This window comes from Polyodon spathula, chromosome 20 (assembly GCF_017654505.1).
Source record: "Polyodon spathula isolate WHYD16114869_AA chromosome 20, ASM1765450v1, whole genome shotgun sequence".
Classification (NCBI taxonomy): domain Eukaryota; kingdom Metazoa; phylum Chordata; class Actinopteri; order Acipenseriformes; family Polyodontidae; genus Polyodon; species Polyodon spathula.
This window is the reverse complement of record NC_054553.1, coordinates 15464567-15487025: the sequence shown is the minus strand read 5'-3', so window position 1 is coordinate 15487025 and position 22459 is coordinate 15464567. Positions and strand designations below refer to the sequence as shown.

At 43.2% G+C, this 22459-nt stretch overlaps 1 protein-coding gene across 1 annotated transcript in view; it reads right to left on the bottom strand.

Annotated features, from left to right (window-relative positions):
* Positions 1-22459, bottom strand: part of htr2cl1 (5-hydroxytryptamine (serotonin) receptor 2C, G protein-coupled-like 1) — a 260209-nt gene that overhangs the window by 5681 nt on the left and 232069 nt on the right. The window lies entirely within an intron of this gene.

Sequence of the window (22459 nt, the reverse complement as noted above, 5' to 3'; positions counted from 1 at the left end):
AAAGTGGCGTAGTAGGGGCTGGAATGTTTAACTCTTTAAGCTCTAATTTAACAGTTTCAGTGATCTTAAGATTGTATATGTTAGTTTACTGGTCTGCTGTTCTGAGTGGAATTACCTGTGCTAGAACAGAGTGATGTAAATATCCATCTTCCACAAGTCCTTTTTAATAATCATAACAGCGTCCCTCACCGTACATGAAAATAACAATAACAATACATAGTCACCAACCATCTTGATACCAAGCAATACCATTATCTTAAACTGCAGTCTTTTTCAAACTAGTCAGTGATGCTATGAATAGAAAGGGAATGGCATGACTTGGTCAGTTCTGTTTCTATAATAAGCAGGTATTTTCATAACACGTATCGGTGCGCTGATAAACTGTCCAAAACATTCTAGGACCGTTTTTTTTAATGTTTTCCAAAAGCAGTTTGTAGAACTTGTGTGCGCTGAGGCTCCAGTAGCTGGTGTACCAATAACCACGACACAATCAAATTACAGATACTGGCTAGGATCTGGATTTCCTTTTTGTGAAACTTTTTCACAGTATTTTTTTAGCTTTCCAATGCTTTCCCATGCATAATAGCTCTCTGGGCTTTACAATGCTTGCCTGTGCTTCAACATGCTTTCACTGTGCTTCATACACTTTGCTGTGCTTTTGCTATGGGAGGCTGTTATAAGGGTTTCTCAGAGGCAAAATGCTCTTTTTTTTGTGTAAATCATTATTAGAGTGCCTAATTTTTGGGTGAAATTTTTTCTCAAATTCAGGTGACTACCTTTTAAAAAATCGTGTAGAATTATTTAATTAAAAAAATCAGAAGAAATCGGGTGGATTTTTTAAAATATATAATCAAGAAAGAATTAATATACATATATATGAATATATTAATTATATACTGTATATGGGGGGGTGTAGCAAGTTAGTGGAATACCAGGACTCTGAGTGGAATACTACGAAAGTGCTTACAGAACTCTGAGTGGAATACCACAAAAGTGCGGTAAAGAATCCCCATATGTGCAGCACTGTAAGCTTTTGCAGAGCCTGGTGTGTGGTATTCAAACCAGCCAAGCAGGCACAGCATAAGTAAGAGTCTTCACTTGTCTGTTTAGTGTTTATGGGACATGTTTGTGTTTGCTTCTGGACGTTTTATCTGTGTTTGCTGGTTAAGATTAAAACTCCTAAAAACAAAATGTATCAGCCAGTCGTTTTCCATTATAGAATAAAGAATGAAGCTAGTTTGCTCCCTAGTGTGGGAGCTCTTATAGCCCTTGCCCATATTGCTTCAAATACATTTTAAAGCATTTTCTAAAAATTAGTTTCAATGTAAACACTAATTAAGGACATCTTTTAAATGAATAGCTAACAGCAGAAGTTGTTATCACCATTGGATTAAAAATATGTGTCTATAGTAATTGAGTAATTAATAGTACTAGTAATAGTAATAGTAATAGTAATAGTAATTAATAGTAAAGCGAGTGGGAGAAGTACAGGCGTGGAAAAGTACAGAGCAGTTTCGAAGCAGAAAGGAGAAATTGCATCTTGAATTGCTTTAATCAGAAAACAGAGGACATTGGGGAAACACAGCAGCAGCTCAAAGTCAAACAGCCGCGTATGTTTTTCTGATAACAAACAAGCTGAAACTCGGAGCAGCTGATTCAAATTCAGTGCCGTTTTGAGACATGGGCGAGGGGAGGAGCCGACAGCACAGCAGAACAACGCAGTTAAACGAGGCAGTCTTCCCAGCGACAGCGAGTGGAAGCGACAGCGAGTGGGAGAAGTACAGGCGTGGAAAAGTACAGAGCAGTTTCGAAGCAGTTGGAAAGCAGGTTGACGGCTGCAGAAGAAACTAAACTTCAAAAAAAAAAAAAAAAAAACCTCAACATGGTCTTCAAGCCAGTAATCTGTGACACCTGCTTGATGTGGGAAATCCGAGAAAACCCAGCGGAGCTAAACCAAGTGTGCGTAAAGTGCCGCGCGATCCAGGATTTGCATAAACTAGTAAATATGCTAGAAATAGAGCTGGAAGAAGTGAGACAGCAACAGGATCTTGAGGAACTGGCACACCCACAATTTATGGAAGTCTGCATCACCCCTAACAGACTGAAAGCCACCAGGGAGATAGAAGGTCAGAACAGCTGGGTTCAGGTAGGTAGAAGCAGGGAAAAAAAGAAACTTCGTCAAACACAACCACCAGAAATCAAAACAACCAACAGATTTGAGTCACTTCAGAATTTTGATGAGCAGAACCAACAACAAGAGAATGAAAGGAACAACATCCAGGACCCTATTGACAGTGGTGACCAGACAGCAAAAAGAAGGGAGGTCATGATTGTTGGGGACTCCATATTGAGAAACACAGCAAGTTCAATTTGCAGTTTGGACCCCCTTACTACAACAGTGTGCTGCCTTCCGGGAGCCTCGGTCAAGCACATCACTGAGAACGTGGACAGGCTCCTAGAACGAACAGGAGACGACCCGGTAGTAGTCGTCCACATTGGTACAAACAACATTGGAAGAGACAGACCAAAATCCCTGCAAAACAAATTCAGAGAGCTAGGAAGGAAATTAAAAGAGAAAACCAAAACTGTGGTATTTTCTGGTATACTACCCGCACCTTGCAAAGGACCATATGGACAGCTGGAAATAATTAATCAAAACGCATGGCTGAAGACGTGGTGCACACGGGAAGGCTTCACCTATCTTGATCATTGGACCACATTCTACAACGAGGACTATCTGTATAGACGGGATGGACTGCATTTAAATAACAAGGGAACTAGTCTACTCGGAGAAAAGATCCTCGAGCAGGTTCGGAAGAATTTAAACTAGAAAGGAAGGGGGGAGAAATCAACAAAAAAACAGAAGGGAGACCGCATCAAAACAAGAACAACAACTCAGGTAAGACAACCATTAAATGTATTTATCTAAATGCTAGAAGTATCAGAAACAAAATTCTAGAACTTGAAGCTACTGCACTAACAAGTAACTATGATGTGATAGGTGTTACAGAAACGTGGTTGTCTGAGAGTGATGGGGACGAATATAATATTTGTGGGTATACACTGTATAGGAAAGACAGGCAGGACAGAAGAGGAGGAGGGGTAGCGCTATACATAAGAAACAGTCTTGAAGCCCAGGTGTTAAACCTGGACAAAGAAAATAAAACCGAATCAATATGGGTCAGAATAATGGACAAAAATTCAAAAGGCATAATAATAGGAGCATGCTATAGACCGCCAGATTCAGACGGTGAGCACAATAATCTGTTATACAATGACATTAGAAATGTGTGTAGCAAAGGAGAAGCCATACTAATGGGGGATTTCAACTTCCCCCAAATAAAATGGGAAAACCCGGTGGGTAGCACGAAGGATGAAATAGAAATGGTGGAAATGACAAATGACTGCTTCCTAACACAATTTGTCAAGGCACCGACTAGAGGGGAGGCATGCCTTGATTTAGTCTTTTCAAATAACGAAGATAGAATAACTAAAACAGAGGTCAGAGAACCACTGGCAAACTCAGACCACAACATGGTCTCATTTGAAGTGTTTTTTAAATCCCCAAAAGAAATGACTAAAGCTAAGGTTTACAATTTTAGAAAAGCAAACTATGAAGGTATGAAACAGAGACTAACAGAAGTAGATTGGAGTAAAATAGAGAAAACACCCACAGAAGAAGGATGGTTGTTCTTCAAAAATGTAGTACTAGAGGCACAAAACAATTATATCCCTAAAGTAGACAAATCTAAATGTAAAACTAAATTGCCAAAATGGTTTAATAGATCAATTAAAAAAAAATATTCAGCGAAAAAAGGCACTTTACAGAGCATTAAAAAAGGACCAAAAAGAAAGTACGCAGAAAGAGTACACAGAACTGCAAACGCAAGTCAAAAAGGAAGTTAGAAAGGCCAAGAGAGAAATAGAAATGAAACATTGCTAAGGGAGCTAAAACCAATTCCAAAATGTTTTTCCAATATTACAACAGCAAGAGAACATTCAAAGAGGAGATTAAATGTTTAAGAGATACAAATGGCAAAATCGTAGATGAAGAGAAAAAAAATAGCAAATATATTAAATGATTACTTTTCACAAGTTTTTACAAAGGAAGATACTGACAACATGCCCCACATGTCATCCAGTTCCTATCCAGTTTTAAATAACTTTAGCATAACTGAGGCAGAAGTGTTAAAGGGACTAGGAGCTCTTAAAATAAACAAATCCCCTGGGCCGGATGAGATCCTCCCAGTAGTACTCAAAGAAATGAAAGAAGTAATTTACAAACCGCTAACCAAGATCATGCAACAGTCTCTTGACACAGGGGTTGTACCGACAGACTGGAAAATTGCAAACGTAATACCGATCCACAAAAAGGGAAACAAAACTGAACCAGGTAACTACAGACCAGTAAGCCTGACTTCTATTATATGCAAACTTATGGAAACTATAATAAGATCCAAAATGGAAAATTACCTATATGGTAACAGGGTACTGGGAGACAGTCAACATGGTTTTAGGAAAGGGAGATCGTGCCTAACTAACTTGCTTGATTTTTTTGAGGATGCAACATCGATAATGGATAATTGCAAAGCATATGACATGGTTTATTTAGATTTCCAGAAAGCTTTTGACAAAGTCCCGCACAAAAGATTAATTCTCAAACTGAACGCAGTTGGGATTCAAGGAAACACATTGTAACAGGGAGAGATCTGTGCAACGGGCTGCAGGAAGAGGGCGGCAGTCGCCCAACAACCGCCTGTGAGTCATGGCAGTGACACGGGGAGGTGGGAAAGTGTGTGTGTGGACTTTCCCCCTCTCTGAATGGCCGAGAGGCGGGTCTTGGGTGATTGTCGGTCCTATAAAATAACGCTCTGTTGTTTCCTCAGGTCTGCCCACTTAGACGCGCTAAGGGTGCGGACCCTTTGATTCAGGACCGGGAATCAGCGAGACAGAGAGAGAGAGCGGGGAACCCTTGGGCAGACCCCGGCGTATTGTGAAAGAGCAGGCTAGATAGCCGAGAGAGTAGGACGGTGATCCGGGTCGTGCGGGTAGCGGCGACCGGGATAACGCTGCCGAGTGCAGCACCTTTTATTTGTAGTTTTATTACTGTTTTATTTTCCCTTGTTCTTTTCGCCTTCTGTTTTCATTATTATTTCTTTGAGCACCTGCGAGTGCATTTGCTGTTCGTGTACCAGCTGTGGTATTTCCGTGGTGCTGTCTATCATCGTTGATAGGCAGCCCACGGTCAACAGTGCCCTCTACCGGAGAGAAAAAAAAAATACAAGGAAAGGAAAAGAGCCGGCCTAAAATAAAACTGGGCACCTGTGTGGTGTTTCCAAATACACCTGTCTGTCTCCTTGTCAGTGAATTACCCACACCCCTTCCACACGTGGTGTCAGAAGTGGGATTCACTGGCACTGCCCCAAGCAGTGCAGCTATAGAAGGAGCAGACGAGCCATGGATGCTACGCAGTTTGCGGCGATGATGGACCTCCTGCGCCAGACGCTCACCGCAGCAGTGCAGGGGGCGGCAAGACCCGCAGCTCCAGACCCCCAGTTGCAACGCCCCACAAAAATGACGGCCGAGGATCGACCTGACGCCTATTTGGAGGTGTTTGAAGCTATGGCGACCTCGGCCGGGTGGGATCCAGCCCGGTGGGCTAGTTACCTGCTTCCTCAGCTCACGGGGGAGGCGCAAGCAGCAGCGAGAACGCTGTCCCCAGAACGGATGATGGATTACCCCACGCTGAAAACCGTCATCCTTAATCGCGTGGGGGCCACACCGGAGGGGTATCGGAAGAAATTCCGAGAGGAGCAGTTTGCGGTAGGGGAGCACCCACGAGCCATCGCCCACCGTCTGAAGGATTACGCACTGGGTTGGTTGAACCCGGAGCTGAACACCAAAGCCAGGGTGGTGGAGATGATCGTGGTGGAGCGCTTCCTGGAATGTCTAGCCCCGGAACCTCGGCTGTGGGTCCAGCGGCAGGCACCAGACACGCTGGACCGGGCGGTCGAACTTGCCGAGCAGTACCAGGCAGCGGAACCAACGCCCGCGAAACTGCCCGGGAGGAGTGCGGCTACTGGATCGTCCCCTCAACTGGCCCCGGAAAGGGCGAAGGGACTGGGGGGAAGGGGTAGTCTAGGATTTGGTCGGGGGGTGTCGGCGGGAGCTCCCGGCCCGGGTACTGGGGCAGGGTGGGGATACCCACGGGCTGCTGCAGTGTCGGACCGGGGTCTCGCGCGGACGCCTTATCGGCGAGCCCCTTTTATGGCTCCAGTGTTTCCCCCTCTTTTCAAAACTTCGGGGAGAGAAGCCAGCCCACCGAGGTGTTGGACGTGCAGGGAGGTGGGCCACCTCTCCCGGGACTGCCCCGTGATGGAGTGTGACCTCAGCCGACCAGGTAAGCACGTTCAATTACCTCAGTCGCTTCAGCACACGGGTTTTGTTATTCCGGTGACAGTGGATGGTACAAAAACCCAGGCTCTCCTGGACTCAGGGTGTAGTCAGTCTCTGGTACAGGAGAGCCTAATCTCACCGGGGCATAAACGTATATTGGGACGGGTGCATATTAAATGTATTCATGGGGATGTCCGCTCCTATCCCAAGATAAATGTGTGTATGACTATTGGCCAGCAGGTGACGCAGGTGCAGGTAGGATTATGTCCTCGATTGCCGGTACCAGTAGTTCTGGGACGGGACTGTGAGCAGTTTAAAGATTGGTTGGCTGCTCTGACAGCCCCGTCTTCTTTATTGGCTAAGAAAGAGGAAGTAATTGGAGAGATTTTTCCCTTTCGCGATCCAGAATGGTTTTGCCATAGATTTAAACCCCGTAAAACTAAACGGGAGCGTCGGATCGCTAAGAATGAGGGCTGGCAATGGAGGGAGTCGGAGAAGTTTCAGGTGGGGGCGGTTGGTGAAGAGTCCGGGGGGGAGGTCGCGGAGCCAGCGCAGGGGTCTGGCTCGGCTGCCTCTGCTCGGGACCGACCTGACCCCGAGTTGGAAGCCATGGGAGCTGATTTCTTAGCTCGCTCCCGTGACTTCCGACTCGAGCAAGGGCGTGACGACGTGCTGGGCAGGCTCTTTGACCAAGCAGCGGTGGTTAATGGTCGGGTGGTCGAGCCCAGACGCGCCGCCACGTACCCCCACTTTGAAATTGATCGAGACCTACTGTACCGTGTTGATAAATTACCCCAGACCGGTGAAGTGCGTCATCAGTTGCTCATTCCTCAGCCCTTTAAGGAGGATTTGTTGCAGCTGGCTCACGCTATTCCCCTGTCTGGTCATTTGGGAAGGGATAAAACTAAAGCAAGGCTTGTGTCACGGTTCTTCTGGCTGGGGCTGGATGGCGATGTTAAGCGGTTTTGTGAGCGTTGTGGGGAATGTCAGAAGGCCAGCCCTAGAGCCGTTCCACGAGCCCCTCTGGTGCCTTTGCCCCTAGTGGAAGCTCCGTTTGAGCGTATTGGGATGGACATAGTTGGGCCACTAGAAAGGAGTGCGGCAGGATACACCCACCTACTTGTCATTCTGGATTACGCTACGCGTTATCCAGAGGCAATTCCCCTCCGATCTATGTCCGCTAAGTCTGTTGCCAACGAGCTTGTGAAGGTTTTTTCCCGGGTGGGGATTCCCAAAGAGATACTAACCGATCAAGGCACCAATTTTATGTCCCGACTAATCCGCGGAACATGTAAGCTTTTGGGAATTAAGACCATTAGGACCTCTGTGTTTCATCCTCAGACAGACGGTTTGGTGGAACGCTTTAATAAGACCCTTAAGAACATGTTGCGCAGATTTATTCGTAGTGATGTGCGTTACTGGGACCAGCTGATTCCTCCCCTTCTCTTTGCGATCAGAGAGGTTCCCCAGGCTTCTACGGGGTTTTCACCATTCGAGCTGCTGTATGGGCGGAGACCCCGGGGCGTGCTCGATCTGGTCAGAGAGATGTGGGAGGAGCAGCAGGACAATTCGACCAATACAGTCCGGTATGTGTTGGACCTGCGCAAACGTCTTGAGTCTGTTGGGAAATGGGCGCATGACAATTTGCAGCAGGCGCAGCACAGACAGGAGACACAATATAACCGAGGAGCCCGGTTGCGCACATTTCAGCCGGGGGATAAGGTACTTCTATTATTACCCAGTTCTGAGTCGAAACTCTTGGCTAAGTGGCAAGGACCCTTTGAGGTTACACGCCAGGTTGGGAAGGTGGACTATGAGATCTGCCAGCCGGAGCGACGGACAGAGAAACACATTTACCATATCAATCTTTTAAAGCCTTGGTTACAGCCAGAGGCGTTGTTAGTGGCGCATGCAGATGACGTCACGGACCTGGGACCTGATCTTTCTGTGTTGGCAAGAAAAGGATCGGTACAGATTGCTGAGAATCTGACACCAACGCAGAAATGTCAGGCTCACGGTCTGGTGGCGGAGTTTCCTGACGTGTTCTCTTCAGTCCCGGGGCAGACTCGAGTAGCCCATCATCACATTGATATTGAGCCGGGGGCGCTAGTTCGCCAGAGGCCGTACCGTATACCTGAGCGTAAAAGACAGGTAATAAAAGCGGAAATTGACGAAATGCTGAGACTGGGGGTAATAGAAGAGTCCCAAAGTGACTGGAACAGTCCGATCGTTTTAGTCGATAAGCCAGACGGGTCAACTCGATTTTGCATTGATTTCAGACGAATCAATGAGAAATCGAAATTTGACGCTTATCCGATGCCCCGAGTAGATGAGTTGCTGGAGCGTCTAGGCACGGCTCATTTTATGACGACACTGGATTTAACGAAGGGGTACTGGCAGATACCCCTGACTCCGGAATCTAGAGAGAGGACGGCGTTTTCGACTCCCTTCGGGTTGTACCAATTCAGGACCATGCCCTTTGGGTTGCACGGAGCCCCCGCCACTTTCCAGCGGATGATGGATCGCATCTTGCGGCCCCATCAGCAGTACGCCGCTGCTTACATAGATGACGTGGTTATCCACAGTGAGGATTGGCCGAGTCATCTGTGTAAGGTAGCGGCGGTGCTGCAATCCTTGCGGGAGGCGGGGCTCACTGCTAACCCAAAGAAGTGTGCCATTGGGAAGAGTGAGTCGGAGTATTTGGGGTATCGAGTAGGGGGCGGCCAGATCAGACCGCTAGTTGCTAAGGTGAAAGCCTTGGCTGACTGGCCGGTTCCTACAACCAAAACCCAGGTGCGCTCTTTCTTGGGACTAGCGGGCTATTATAGAAAGTTCATCCCGAGTTTCGCTACGCTCGCTGCTCCCTTGACAGACCTCACCCGGAAGGCTGCCCCAAATACGGTTCAGTGGACGGAGTCGTGCCAGAGGGCCTTTCTCGCCTTGAAGCGGAGGCTGTGTAGTAAGCCAGTACTATGCAGCCCGGATTTTGGTAAGAGGTTCACCCTGCAGACGGATGCGTCAGAGACAGGTCTCGGGGCAGTGTTGTCGCAGGAGGTTCGGGGAAGCGAGCACCCAGTCCTGTATATCAGCAGGAAGCTCCTTCCCCGCGAGAAAAATTATAGCACCATCGAGAAGGAGTGTCTCGCGGTAAAATGGGCAGTCGAGTCACTCCGGTACTACCTCCTGGGGCGACACTTCACCCTGGTTACAGATCATGCCCCCTTAGCATGGCTTCACCGGATGAAAGATAGCAATGCCAGAATCACGCGGTGGTACTTGGCCTTGCAGCCCTATGCCTTCAGGGTAGTCCACCGAGCAGGAAAGCTGCATCAAAACGCAGACTTTTTCTCTCGGGAAGGCATGGGGGTGTAAGATTTTCGAATGAACCGGTGGTGTCATTCTGAGGGGAAGGATATGTAACAGGGAGAGATCTGTGCTGACTCTGCTGGCGTGTTCACGGGCTGCAGGAAGAGGGCGGCAGTCGCCCAACAACCGCCTGTGAGTCATGGCAGTGACACGGGGAGGTGGGAAAGTGTGAGTGTGGACTTTCCCCCTCTCTGAATGGCCGAGAGGCGGGTCTTGGGTGATTGTCGGTCCTATAAAGTAACGCTCTGTTGTTTCCTCAGGTCTGCCCACTTAGACGCGCTAAGGGTGCGGACACTTTGATTCAGGACCGGGAATCAGCGAGACAGAGAGAGAGAGCGGGGAACCCTTGGGCAGACCCCGGCGTATTGTGAAAGAGCAGGCTAGATAGCCGAGAGAGTAGGACGGTGATCCGGGTCGTGCGGGTAGCGGCGACCGGGATAACGCTGCCGAGTGCAGCACCTTTTATTTGTAGTTTTATTACTGTTTTATTTTCCCTTGTTCTTTTCGCCTTCTGTTTTCATTATTATTTCTTTGAGCACCTGCGAGTGCATTTGAAGGTCGTGTACCAGCTGTGGTATTTCCGTGGTGCTGTCTATCATCGTTGATAGGCAGCCCACGGTCAACAGTGCCCTCTACCGGAGAGAAAAATTACAAGGAAAGGAAAAGAGCCGGCCTAAAATAAAACTGGGCACCTGTGTGGTGTTTTCCAAATACACCTGTCTGTCTCCTTGTCAGTGAATTACCCACACCCCTTCCACACACATGTACATGGATTAGGGAGTGGTTAACATGTAGAAAACAGAAAGTACTGATTAGAGGAAAAACCTCAGAATGGAGTGTGGTAACCAGCGGTGTACCACAGGGATCAGTATTAGGTCCTCTGCTATTCCTAATCTACATTAATGATTTAGATTCTGGTATAGTAAGCAAACTTGTTAAATTTGCAGACGACACAAAAGTAGGAGGAGTGGCAAACACTGTTGCAGCAGCAAAGGTCATTCAAAATGATCTAGACAAGATTCAGAACTGGGCAGACACATGGCAAATGACATTTAATAGAGAAAAGTGTAAGGTACTGCATGCAGGAAATAAAAATGTACATTATAAATATCATATGGGAGATATTGAAATTGGAGAAGGAATCTATGAAAAAGACCTAGGAGTTTTTGTTGACTCAGAAATGTCTTCATCTAGACAATGTGGGGAAGCTATAAAAAAGGCTAACAAGATGCTCGGATACATTGTGAAAAGTGTTGAATTTAAATCAAGGGAAGTAATGTTAAAACTGTACAATGCACTAGTAAGACCTCATCTTGAATATTGTGTTCAGTTCTGGTCACCTCGCTATAAAAAAGATATTGCTGCTCTAGAAAGAGTGCAAAGAAGAGCGACCAGAATTATTCCAGGCTTAAAAGGCATGTCATATGCAGACAGGCTAAAAGAATTGAATCTGTTCAGTCTTGAACAAAGAAGACTACGTGGCGACCTAATTCAAGCATTCAAAATTCTAAAAGGTATTGACAGTGTCGACCCAAGGGACTTTTTCAGCCTGAAAAAAGAAACAAGGACCAGGGGTCACAAATGGAGTTTAGAAAAAGGGGCATTCAGAACAGAAAATAGGAGACACTTTTTTACACAGACAATTGTGAGGGTCTGGAATCAACTCCCCAGTAATGTTGTTGAAGCTGGCACCCTGGGATCCTTCAAGAAGCTGCTTGATGAGATTTTGGGATCAATAAGCTACTAACCCAACCCAAAAGAGCAAGACTGGGCGACCGGGCCTCACTCGGAGTTTGGAAAGCCACATTTACTTATGTTCTTATGTTCTTATAATCAAATGATGGTTGAATATAAAGGCTCTTATCACGTATAATGATCAAACCAATTGTTATAAATATTGATGATGGGGGCTCCCGAGTGGCGCATCCAGTAAAGGCACTCCATGTGGACTGCAGGATGTGACCTACAGTCTGGGGATTACAGGTTCAAGTCCTGGCTATGTCACAGCCACTCATGACCATGAGTTCCTAGGGGGTGGTGCACAATTGGCACCCTGGCCTTGAACTCTAAGGATTCAAGGCAAATAACACTTTTTATTATGTTATAATTTTATTACTTTTTACATGTTACATTACCCAGTATGTTATAGTATTTGCATTGTTTTTATGTTACTATGTTTTTCATTTGTGTTTAGTGAAGTAAATTGCAACTTAGATAGGCTTTGATAAGTGTAACCATGACTGTGGAGAACCTAACTCCATATTTTACCATAAGCTCTAGTATTTACCAACCGAGGTTGGCGAGGGATTATTGTACACACACACACACACACACACACACACACACACACACACATACAGTACTGTGCAAAAGTTTTTGGCAGGTGTGAAAAAATGCTGTAAAGTAAGAATGCTTTCAAAAATAGACATGTTAAAAGATTATATTTATCAATTAACAAAATGCAAAGTGAGTGAACAGAAGACAAATCTAAATCAAATCCATATTGGTGTGACCAACCTTTGCCTTCAAAACAGCATCAATTCTTCTAGGTACACTTGCACAAAGTCAGGAATTTTGTAGGCCTATAGTCAGGAGTATGATTAAACAGTTATACCAAACAGGTGCTAATGATCATCAATTCAATATGTAGGTTGAAACACAATCATTAACTGAAACAAAAACAGCTGTGTAGGAGGAATAAAACTGGGTGAGGAACAGCCAAACTCAGCTAACAAGGTGAGGTTTCTGAAGACAGTTTACTGTCAAAAGTCATACACCATGGCAAGACTGAGCACAGCAACAAGACACAAGGTAGTTATACTGCATCAGCAAGGTCTCTCCCAGGCAGAAATTTCAAGGCAGACAGGGGTTTCCAGATGTGCTATCCAAGCTCTTTTGAAGAAGCACAAAGAAACAGGTAACACTGAGGACCGTAGACGCAGTGGTTGGCCAAGGAAACTTACTGCAGCAGATGAAAGACACATCATGCTTACTTCCCTTCACAATCAGAAGATGTCCAGCAATGCCATCAGCTCACAATTGGCAGAAATCAGTGGGACCCTGGTATAGCCATCTACTATCTGGAGAAGTCTGGTCAGAAGTGGCCTTCATGGAAGACTTGTGGCCAAAAAGCCATACCTCCGATGTGGAAACAAGGCCAAGCGACTCAACTATGCAAAAAAACACAGGAACTGGGGTGCAGAAAAATTGCAGCAGGTGCTCTGGACTGATGAGTCAAAATTTGAAATATTTCGCTGTAGCAGAAGGCAGTTTGTTCGCCGAAGAGCTGGAGAGCGGTACACAAATGAGTGTCTGCAGGCAACAGTGAAGCATGGTGGAGGTTCCTTGCAAGTTTGGGGCTGCATTTCTGCAAATGGAATTGGGGATTTGGGCAGAATTAACGGTCTCCTCAATGCTGAGAAGTACAGGCAGATACTTATCCATCATGCAATACCATCAGGGAGGCATCTGATTGGCCCCAAATTTATTCTGCAGCATGACAACGACCCCAAACATACAGCAAAAGTCATTAAGAACTATCTTCAGCGTAAAGAAGAACAAGGAGTCCTGGATGTGATGGTATGGCCCCCATAGAGCCCTGATCTCAACATCATTGAGTCTGTCTGGGATTACATGAAGAGAGAAAAGCAACTGAGGCTGCCTAAATCCACAGAAGAACTGCGGTTAGTTCTCCAAGATGTTTTGGCCTACATACCTGCCAAGTTCCTTTAAAAACTGTGTGCAGGTGTATTGATGCTGTTTTGAAGGCAAAGGGTGGTCACACCAAATATTGATTTCATGTAGATTTTTCTTCTGTTCACTCACTTTGCATTTTGTTAATTGATAAATATAAACTATTAACATGTCTATTTTTGAAAGCATTCTTACTTTACAGCATTTTTTCACACCTGCCTAAAACTTTTGCACAGTACTGTATATATATATATATATATATATATATATATATATATATATATATATATATATATATATATATATATGGCATGGTGTGTGTGTGTGTGTGTGTGTGTGTGTGTGTGTGTGTGTGTGTGTCTATAAAAAGAAAAAAATTATATACTAAAAATACAAAACTGAAAGATCTCTCCCCCCCTGAGTTAATACTTAGTGAAGCACCTTTAGCAGCAATTACAGCTGTGAGTCTGTTGGGATAGGTCTCTACCAACTTTGCGCACACCTAGATTTGGCAATATTTGACCATTCTTCTTTACAAAACTGTTCAAGCTCTGTCAAGTTCCTTGGGGAGCATTGATGGACAGCAATCTTCAAGTCATGCCACAAATTTTCGATTGGATTTAGGTCGAGGCTCTGACTGGGCCACTCAAGGACATTTACCTTTTTGTTCCTTAGCCACTCCAGTGTAGCTTTGGCTGTGTGCTTTGGGTCGTTGTCATACTGAAAGGTGAACTTCCGTCCCAGTTTCAGCTTTCTTGCAGAGGGCAGCAGGTTTTCCTCGATGATTTCTCTGTACTTTGCTCCATTTATTTTCCCTTCTATCTTGACAAGTGCTCCAGTCCCTGCCAATGAGAAACATCCCCATAACATGATGCTGCCACCACCATGCTTCACAGTAGGGATGGTGTTCTTTGGGTGATGCGCTGTGTTGGGTTTGCGCCAAACATAACGCTTTGCATTTAGGCCAAAAAGTTCCATTTTAGTTTTGTCAGACCACAAAACTTTTTGACACGTGGCTACAGAATCTCCTGAGTGTTTTTTTTTGCATATTTCAAATGGGATTCAAGGTGGGCTTTCTTGAGTAATGGCTTCTTTCTTGCCACCCTACCATACAGGCCAGATTTGTGGAGTGCTTGGGATATTGTTGTCACGTGCACACTTTGACCAGTCTTGGCCATAAAAGCCTGTATCTCTTGAAAAGTTGCCATTGGCCTTTTGAAAGCCTCTCTGATCAGTCTCCCTCTTGCTCGGTCATCTGGTTTGGAGGGACGGCCTGACCTAGGCAGGGTTTTGGTGGTGCCATACACCTTCCACTTCTTTATAATTGTCTTGACCGTGCTCCAAGGGATATTCAAGACCTTTTAATATTTTTTTATACCCATCCCTTGATCAGTGCCTTTAAAACAACTTTTCCCTGAGTTCTTTTGAAAGCGCCTTGGTGCTCATGGTTGAGTCTTTGCTTTGAAAAGACAGATGGAACCTATAGGAATTGTTGAATTTATCTTGAAATAATGTGAATAGCTACAATTTAACACAGGTGGAGGCCACTTAACTTGGTGTGTGATTTTGAAGACGATTGGTTACACCTGAACTAATTTAGGATTGCTATTACAAGGGCGGTGGGCCCTTATCCAACCAAGCTATTTCAGTTTTTATTTTTAGTTAATTTTCTACAAATTTCTAGAATATTTTTTCACTTTGAAGTTGTGGGGTAGGATGTGTGGATAAATGAAAAAAAAAAAAAATAATGCATTTTAATTCCAGGCTATAAGGCAACAAAAGGTGAACATTTTGAAAGGGGGTGTAGACTTTCTATAGGCACTATATATATATATATATATATATATATATATATATATATATACACACACACACACACACACACACACACACACACACACACAGAGTATGTAAAATAGTACTAAGTGTGTTTAATATTTAAAACCTTAAATCAGCATTGCTAAACATTCACATATTGCTGATATTGTACATACAGTGGGGTCTATTCAATTGATGTAAAGATCCAGTTGTGTAAATCAACCTTCTAATTACATTTGTGTGTTCATGCTACTCACATACATGGCAGTGAAACATTATCTGCAGAGCTGTACAAACCAATTATTCAATTGCTTGGATCAAGACCTCCCCAGGTGAGGGTCATTGGTATTGACAGGGCTAGTTTACCAGTGATAGGGCTAATTTACCATGGAGTGGAAGGGACCCAACATTGATCAGCAATCTTCCAGTCTTCAGAGCAACAACTCAAGCCAACACAGTGGTCCTCTTCAGGGCGAAACAACACTCCAGAACAAGCGAGATTCCGACCTGAACACAGTTTCTGTGACTTCTGTGAAGTTTTGTCCCTCGCAGCGCACATCGAGGCCAGATTTGAGAAGAAATCCAAGCCTGGTGCAGCCTTTTTAGACCTATCATCGGCCTACGACATGGTCTGGCTTAAAGGTCTGATGTTGAAGCTTGCAAGTATCATCCCCTGCCTCAAAACACGACAATTGCTATGCCTGATACTGAGCAATAGGTGGCTATGTGTCCATTTGGGAGACAAAGTCAGCTCACCCTGTTTCCTCAACAACTGACTGCCACAAGGCCCAGTACTCGCACCTATACTCTTCAATGTCTACATGACCGACATGTTGTCAATGAAGTCGCGCAAATTTGCAAAGGTGGATGACCTTGCCCTGGCAACGCAAGCAGCCATCTTCAACGACATAAATTCCACCTTGAATGGGGACCTAAACACCATGGAGGAATATTTCTGAAAATGGAGGCTCAAGCCAAACCCCCACAAAAACAGCAGTCACTGCATTCCATCTTGATAACAGGAAGGTGACCTTCTGAGGTAACACTGTGTGACAAGCCAGGCAATGTTGATCTTTAATGATGTCTTGAGTCTCTTCAGGGCATTTCATAATTGGGCCCTTCCAGTTGCTGATGCCACTGATGTTGTTAAAATACCATCAGAAATTAGACACATTTCTAAATTTCAGAATAAAAACAAATCTTAAATTCCAAAATGATGGCTGCCATCAGTAATGACAACAAAACGAACAACACTTTGGTACAGTGATAAAAAATTGACTTTGGCACAACATGACCGGAGTTGTGACAGAATGCACAGCACACACAACACTATATTCATTGCAAAAAAGTTCATTACAAATAGAGAATAGTTATGGTTTAAGCTTTAAGCCAGAAGTCAGGGAATGCCATACCACTCATAATGCAGCTGATTTTTAGAACAATATAGATTCTGAGATTTAATTTAAAAAATTAGCACCTATACCTTTAACAAGGAAAAGTTCCACTAAACAATGATAAGGGTAGCAGTGAAAAATTACAATCACATTTTTACTGCTCCCCTCATTATCTGATGCTGAACGTTGTTAATATGTTTCATTAAGTATTGTCAATGTCAGTATCCACATCTTTGTCATTGTCAGTATCCACATCTCTGTCATTGTCAGTATCCACATCTCTGTCATTGTCAGTATTTACATCTTTGTCATTGTCACCTACTTATGGATGAATTTTAGTCTCAAATTAGCTGGGCTTATGAAGGAGACAGAAATATTTGCCTAAATTTGAATACATTTTGCATGGACACTTGTTACAAAAGGTTATTCCATATAGTGTGTGAGTGTAGCTCATGCCGACGTACCTGATTGACTCAACTACTGAAGGCTGTATTTTGGGAAGCCCTTGCCCCAATTTAATTAATCTTTGAAATGACTTTTAGTGAAGCAATTTATTCCACATGTAGCTCACAGTAATATACTTTTTACAGTATTTACACCTAATAGTCTGAGCTATTGACGGCGATATTTTGGTTTTCTAGAGTTTGAAGTGGCATATTTATAGGCATATTCATTATGATATAATTTACATGCTGTGGATGTAGGTCATAAATTATAACAATACCTGTAATATGTTATTTACATCTTTGATAGGGATACCTAATCATTATTGCTCTGTTTTAAGATTTTCACTGCTCCCCTTATCATTGTTTAGTGGAACTTTTTCTGTGTTATTGTTACAGTGGCTCTCAAAAGTATTCACACCCCCTTGGACTTTTCTACATTTTATTGTGTTACAATATGGAATCAAAATGGATTTAATTAGGAGTTATTGCACTGATCAACACAAAAAAGTCCATAATGACAAAGTGAAAAATAAAATCTACAGATTGTTCTAAATTAATTACAAATACAAAACAGAAAACAATTGATTGCATAAGTATTCACCCCCTTTGCTATGACACACCTAAATAAGCTCTGGTGCAACCAGTTGTCTTTAGAAGTCACATAATTAGTTGAATGGAGTCCATCTGTGTGCAATTGAGGTGTTTCACCTGATTTCAGGTTAAATATACCTGTCTGGGAGGTCCCTCAGTTGGTTAGTACATTTCCTAACAAAAACTACATCATGAAGACAAAGCAACATTCAAAGCAAATCCGGAATAAGATTCTTCAAAAGCACCAATCAGGGGTAGGATATAAAAACATTTCCAAGGCATTGAATATCCCCCAGAGCACAGTAAAGTCCATTATTAAGAAATGGAGAGAATAAGGCACAACTGTGAATCAGTCTAGAACAGGCCATCCTCACAAACTGAGTATCTGGGCGAGAAGGGCATTAGTCAGGGAGGCCACCAGGAGGCCTATGGCAACTCTAAAGGAGTTAGTCTTCCACGGCTGAGCTGGGACACACTGTGCATATGGCAACAATAGCCCGGGTGCTTCACAAAACTGGCCTCTATGGGAGAGTGGCAAAAAGAAAGCCATTGTTGAAAAAAACTCACATCAAATCTCAGCTAGAGTTTGACAGAGATTGTGTGTGATTCTGAGACCAACTGGAAGAAGATTCTATGGTCTGATGAGACCAAAATCGAGTTTTTGGCCTCAACGCTAAGCACTATGTTTGGCACTAGCCTAACACCACACATCATCCTGAGAACACCATCCCTACTGTGAACATGGTGGTGACAGCATCATGCTATGGGGATGCTTCTCTGCGTCAGGGCCTGGAAAGCTTGTGAAGATAGAAGGCAAAATGGATGCTGCAAAGTACAGAGAAGTCCTGGAGGAAAACCTGCTGAAGTCTGCAAGGGACATGGGAGAAGATTTATCTTCCAGCAGGACAATGACCCCAAACATACAGCCAAAGCCACACTGAAGTGGCTTAAAAACAAAAAGGTCAATGTCCTGGAGTGGCCCAGTCAAAGCCTGGACCTGAATTCAATTGAGAATATGTGGAAAGAGTTGAAATTGCTGTTCACAAAAGGTCCCCATCCAACTCAATGGAGCTTGAGCAATTTTGCAAAGAAGAATGGGCAAAAATTGCAGTGTCCAGATGTGCAAAGCTTGTAGAGACTTATCCAAATAGATTCATGGCTGTAAATGCTGCCAAAGGTGCCTCTACCAAATATTGACTTAAGGGGGTGAATACTTATGCAATCAATTATTTTATGTTTTGTATTTCTAATTAATTTAGAACAATTTGTAGATTTTATTTCTCACTTTGACATTGTGGACTTCATTTGTGTTGATCAATGGCAAAAACTCCTAATTAAATCCATTTTGATTTCATGTTGTAACACAATAAAATGTGGAAAAGTACAAGGGGGGGGGGGGGGTGAATACCTTTGAGAGCCACTGTAAGGGTTTAAAAATTATTTTCTAACCTCTGATATTTTCACTGCTCCCCATATCATTGAATACTAACCTGCCCATCACATCTCCGCATCTACGCTGAAAGTCTAACCTTGTCATGGGTGGTATGACATTTCCTGACTTCTGTGGTTTTAAGCTGCACCATTGAAGATAATTTAATTGTCTTTTTATGTAAGGGACATCCTGACTTTTTTTGTAATGAATTGAATGTAGTGAAGCATATAAGCAAATTGTTTAAAATGTTGAGTTTGCAAATCTATTATTTTGTCTGATTGATTTTTTTGTCTTCCACTGAGTCAAACTCAACAGTCAAAGTCAACCGCTATGCTCTGTATTTGTATTGCAATCTTTGGCTTCACTCTGTGGCCTTAGCTTTTGTGTTTTAAAGCAGGACATGCCCCAGGACAGCTTCTCTATACAAATCTGAACCTCAGCTCTCTTTATAAGCAGTAAGACAAATAAAGAACAGTCCTGAAGCATGCAGGACAATTTACTCAAGAGACTGATATTGTAGGGAGAAATGGTGTTTAGATACTCAACAAGAATTATTTAATGAATGTGTGTAAAACTTTAATTAATTTAACACTCATAGTTAAAAACTTCTCCAAATGAGTTGAAGATCGCAAAGTAAACAATTGCACAATTAAAACATGCAACAAGGATTTATCTTTTCCTCATTTTTATCAAAATACAGTACACAAGAAGAACATGTTTCATATCAAAATAGCACAAATCAGCACATTAATCTCAGTAAGTATTTGTTAATTTTCTATAATTTGTATTTTCTATGAAAAACGAATAATACTCTTAGGTCATCAAATAAAGTGTCTTTTGTTGCCTTGTAGCCTGGAATTAAAATGCATTAAAATATATATTTTTTTCATTTATCTGCACGTCCCACCCAACAACTTCCAAGTGAAAAAAAATTCTAGAAATTTGTAGAAAACTAATTTAAAATAAAAACTGAAATAGCTTGGTTGGATAAGTGTCCACCGCCCTTGTAATAGCAATCCTAAATTAGTTCAGGTGTAACCAATCGCCTTCAAAATCACACACCAAGTTAAGTGGCCTCCACCTTTGTTAAATTGTAGTGATTCACATGATTTCAGGATAAATTCAACAGTTCCTGTGGGTTCCCTCTGCTAGGTAGTGCATTTCAAAGCAAAGACTCAACCACGAGCACCAAGACACTTTCAAAAGAACTCCGGGACAAAGTTGTTGATAGGCACAGATCAGGGGATGGGTATAAAAAAAATATTAAAAGGTTTTGAATATCCCTTGGAGCACGGTCAAGACAATTATTAAGAAGTGGAAGGTGTATGGCACCACCAAGACCCTGCCTAGATCAGACTCCTAACTGGATGACCGAGTAAGAAGGAGACTGATCAGAGAGGCTACCAAGGGGCCAATGACAACTTTGCAAGAGCTACAGACTTTTATGGCCAAGACTGGTGAAACTGTGCATGTGACAACAATATTCCAAGCACTCCACAAATCTGACCTGTATGGTAGGGTGGAAAGAAGGAAGCCATTACTCAAGAAAGCCCACCTTGAATCCCATTTGAAATATGCAAAAAAACACTCAGGAGATTCTATAGCCATGTGGCAAAAAGTTTTGTGGTCTGACGAAACAAAAACTAGAACTTTTTGGCCTAAATGCAAAGCGTTATGTTTGGCGCAAACCCAACACAGCGCGTCACCCAAAGAACACCATCCCTACTGTGAAGCACGGTGGTGGCCTCATCATGTTATGGGGATGTTTCTCACCAGCAGGGACTGGGGCACTTGTCAAGATAGAAGGGAAAATAAATGGAGCAAAGTACAGAGAAATCATCGAGGAAAACCTGCTGCCCTTTGCAAGAAAGCTGAAACTGGGACGGAAGTTCACCGTTCAGCATGACAATGACCCAAAGCACACAGCCAAAGCTACACTGGAGTGGCTAAGGAACAAAAAGGTAAATGTTCTTGAGTGGCCTAGACAGAGCCCAGACCTAAATCCAATAGAACATTTTTGGCATGACTTGGTTTCTATCAACGCTTCCCAAGGCAGAGTTTGAACAGTTTTGTAAAGAAGAATGGTTAAATATTGCCAAGTCTAGGTGTGCAAAGTTGGTAGAGACCTATCCCAACAGACTCACAGCTGTAATTGCTGCCAAAGGTGCTTCCACAAAGTATTAACTCAGGGGGTGGAGATTTATCAAATTATCATCTTTCAGTTTTGTATTTTTAATATATATTTTTTTTCTCGATGAAAACTTTTTTCAATTGACCAGCTCTGGAATTCTAGGGAGTCAATCTTGGATAAACTTTACCAGTGTTGCTATGGCAACTTCATTTTTTGTCACACATTGCAGGTGCTAACATTCTAATTATAAAGATGTTTGATCCATTGTCTATTTCTATGATCCTACATTATGATGAGACTGTGGATTACATAGATCAAGTCATGAAAGATAATGCCTCAAGGAAGATTGCTTTACCAAGTGAGGGGCAATGGAAAATGCTGAGCTGGGCTTTAGATTTGACACATTTACTGTTTGTTCTCACACGGCTATGGTTTAGTTGTCAATCTTCTCAGCATTGTATGATATGAGTGTTATCTGATATAACGTTTTGTGTGTATTTTAGCCCTTTCATACATGGTGACCTCATATGGGTACGGATGCAATAAAACTCTCTTCTAGTCTTTTTATATGGAAAAGGAAAATGCATAATAGCCTAATATAAGGATACCATTTTCCCCCATATAAAACAATGGAAATAGAAAGTATTTTCAATGTGTCAGATTATTCCTCCTGATTTGAATGTGACCACACCATTGCAACCTAGCACCTACATTCCTGCTGTCTACTCTTTCTGGTGAAACTAACCCACAGATAAACCCGGGAGTTGAGAGTTGAGCTTGACTGGTCTCAGCCTGGCCTCTTATGGCCGGAACTGAATCAATAATATCTAAAGTAGGCATTAACTGCATGACACAGTATGTTAGATGTTGAAATGACCTACCTGGCAATGAGCTCTTATACATTATTCACTATACATTCCAAAATGTCACTTTATTCTGAGCCAAGGGCGAATAGTGCCCCGATTAAGCTTTAAAATCTCATGACTTTGGATGTACAGAGTTTAAAAGTGCAATCAGTGTTTTAGGTCAACATATGTCTTGCAATTCAAATTGAACCTGGCTGGTAGCGTTGGTCCACATTGTGTCCAGTGAGACATGAGTGCTGCTTTCAGGTGGATTTAACAGGAGATGATACAGACTGAATAGTCTTCCAGAATACTTGCACACTACAGGTCCATAAAGATAAAAGAGA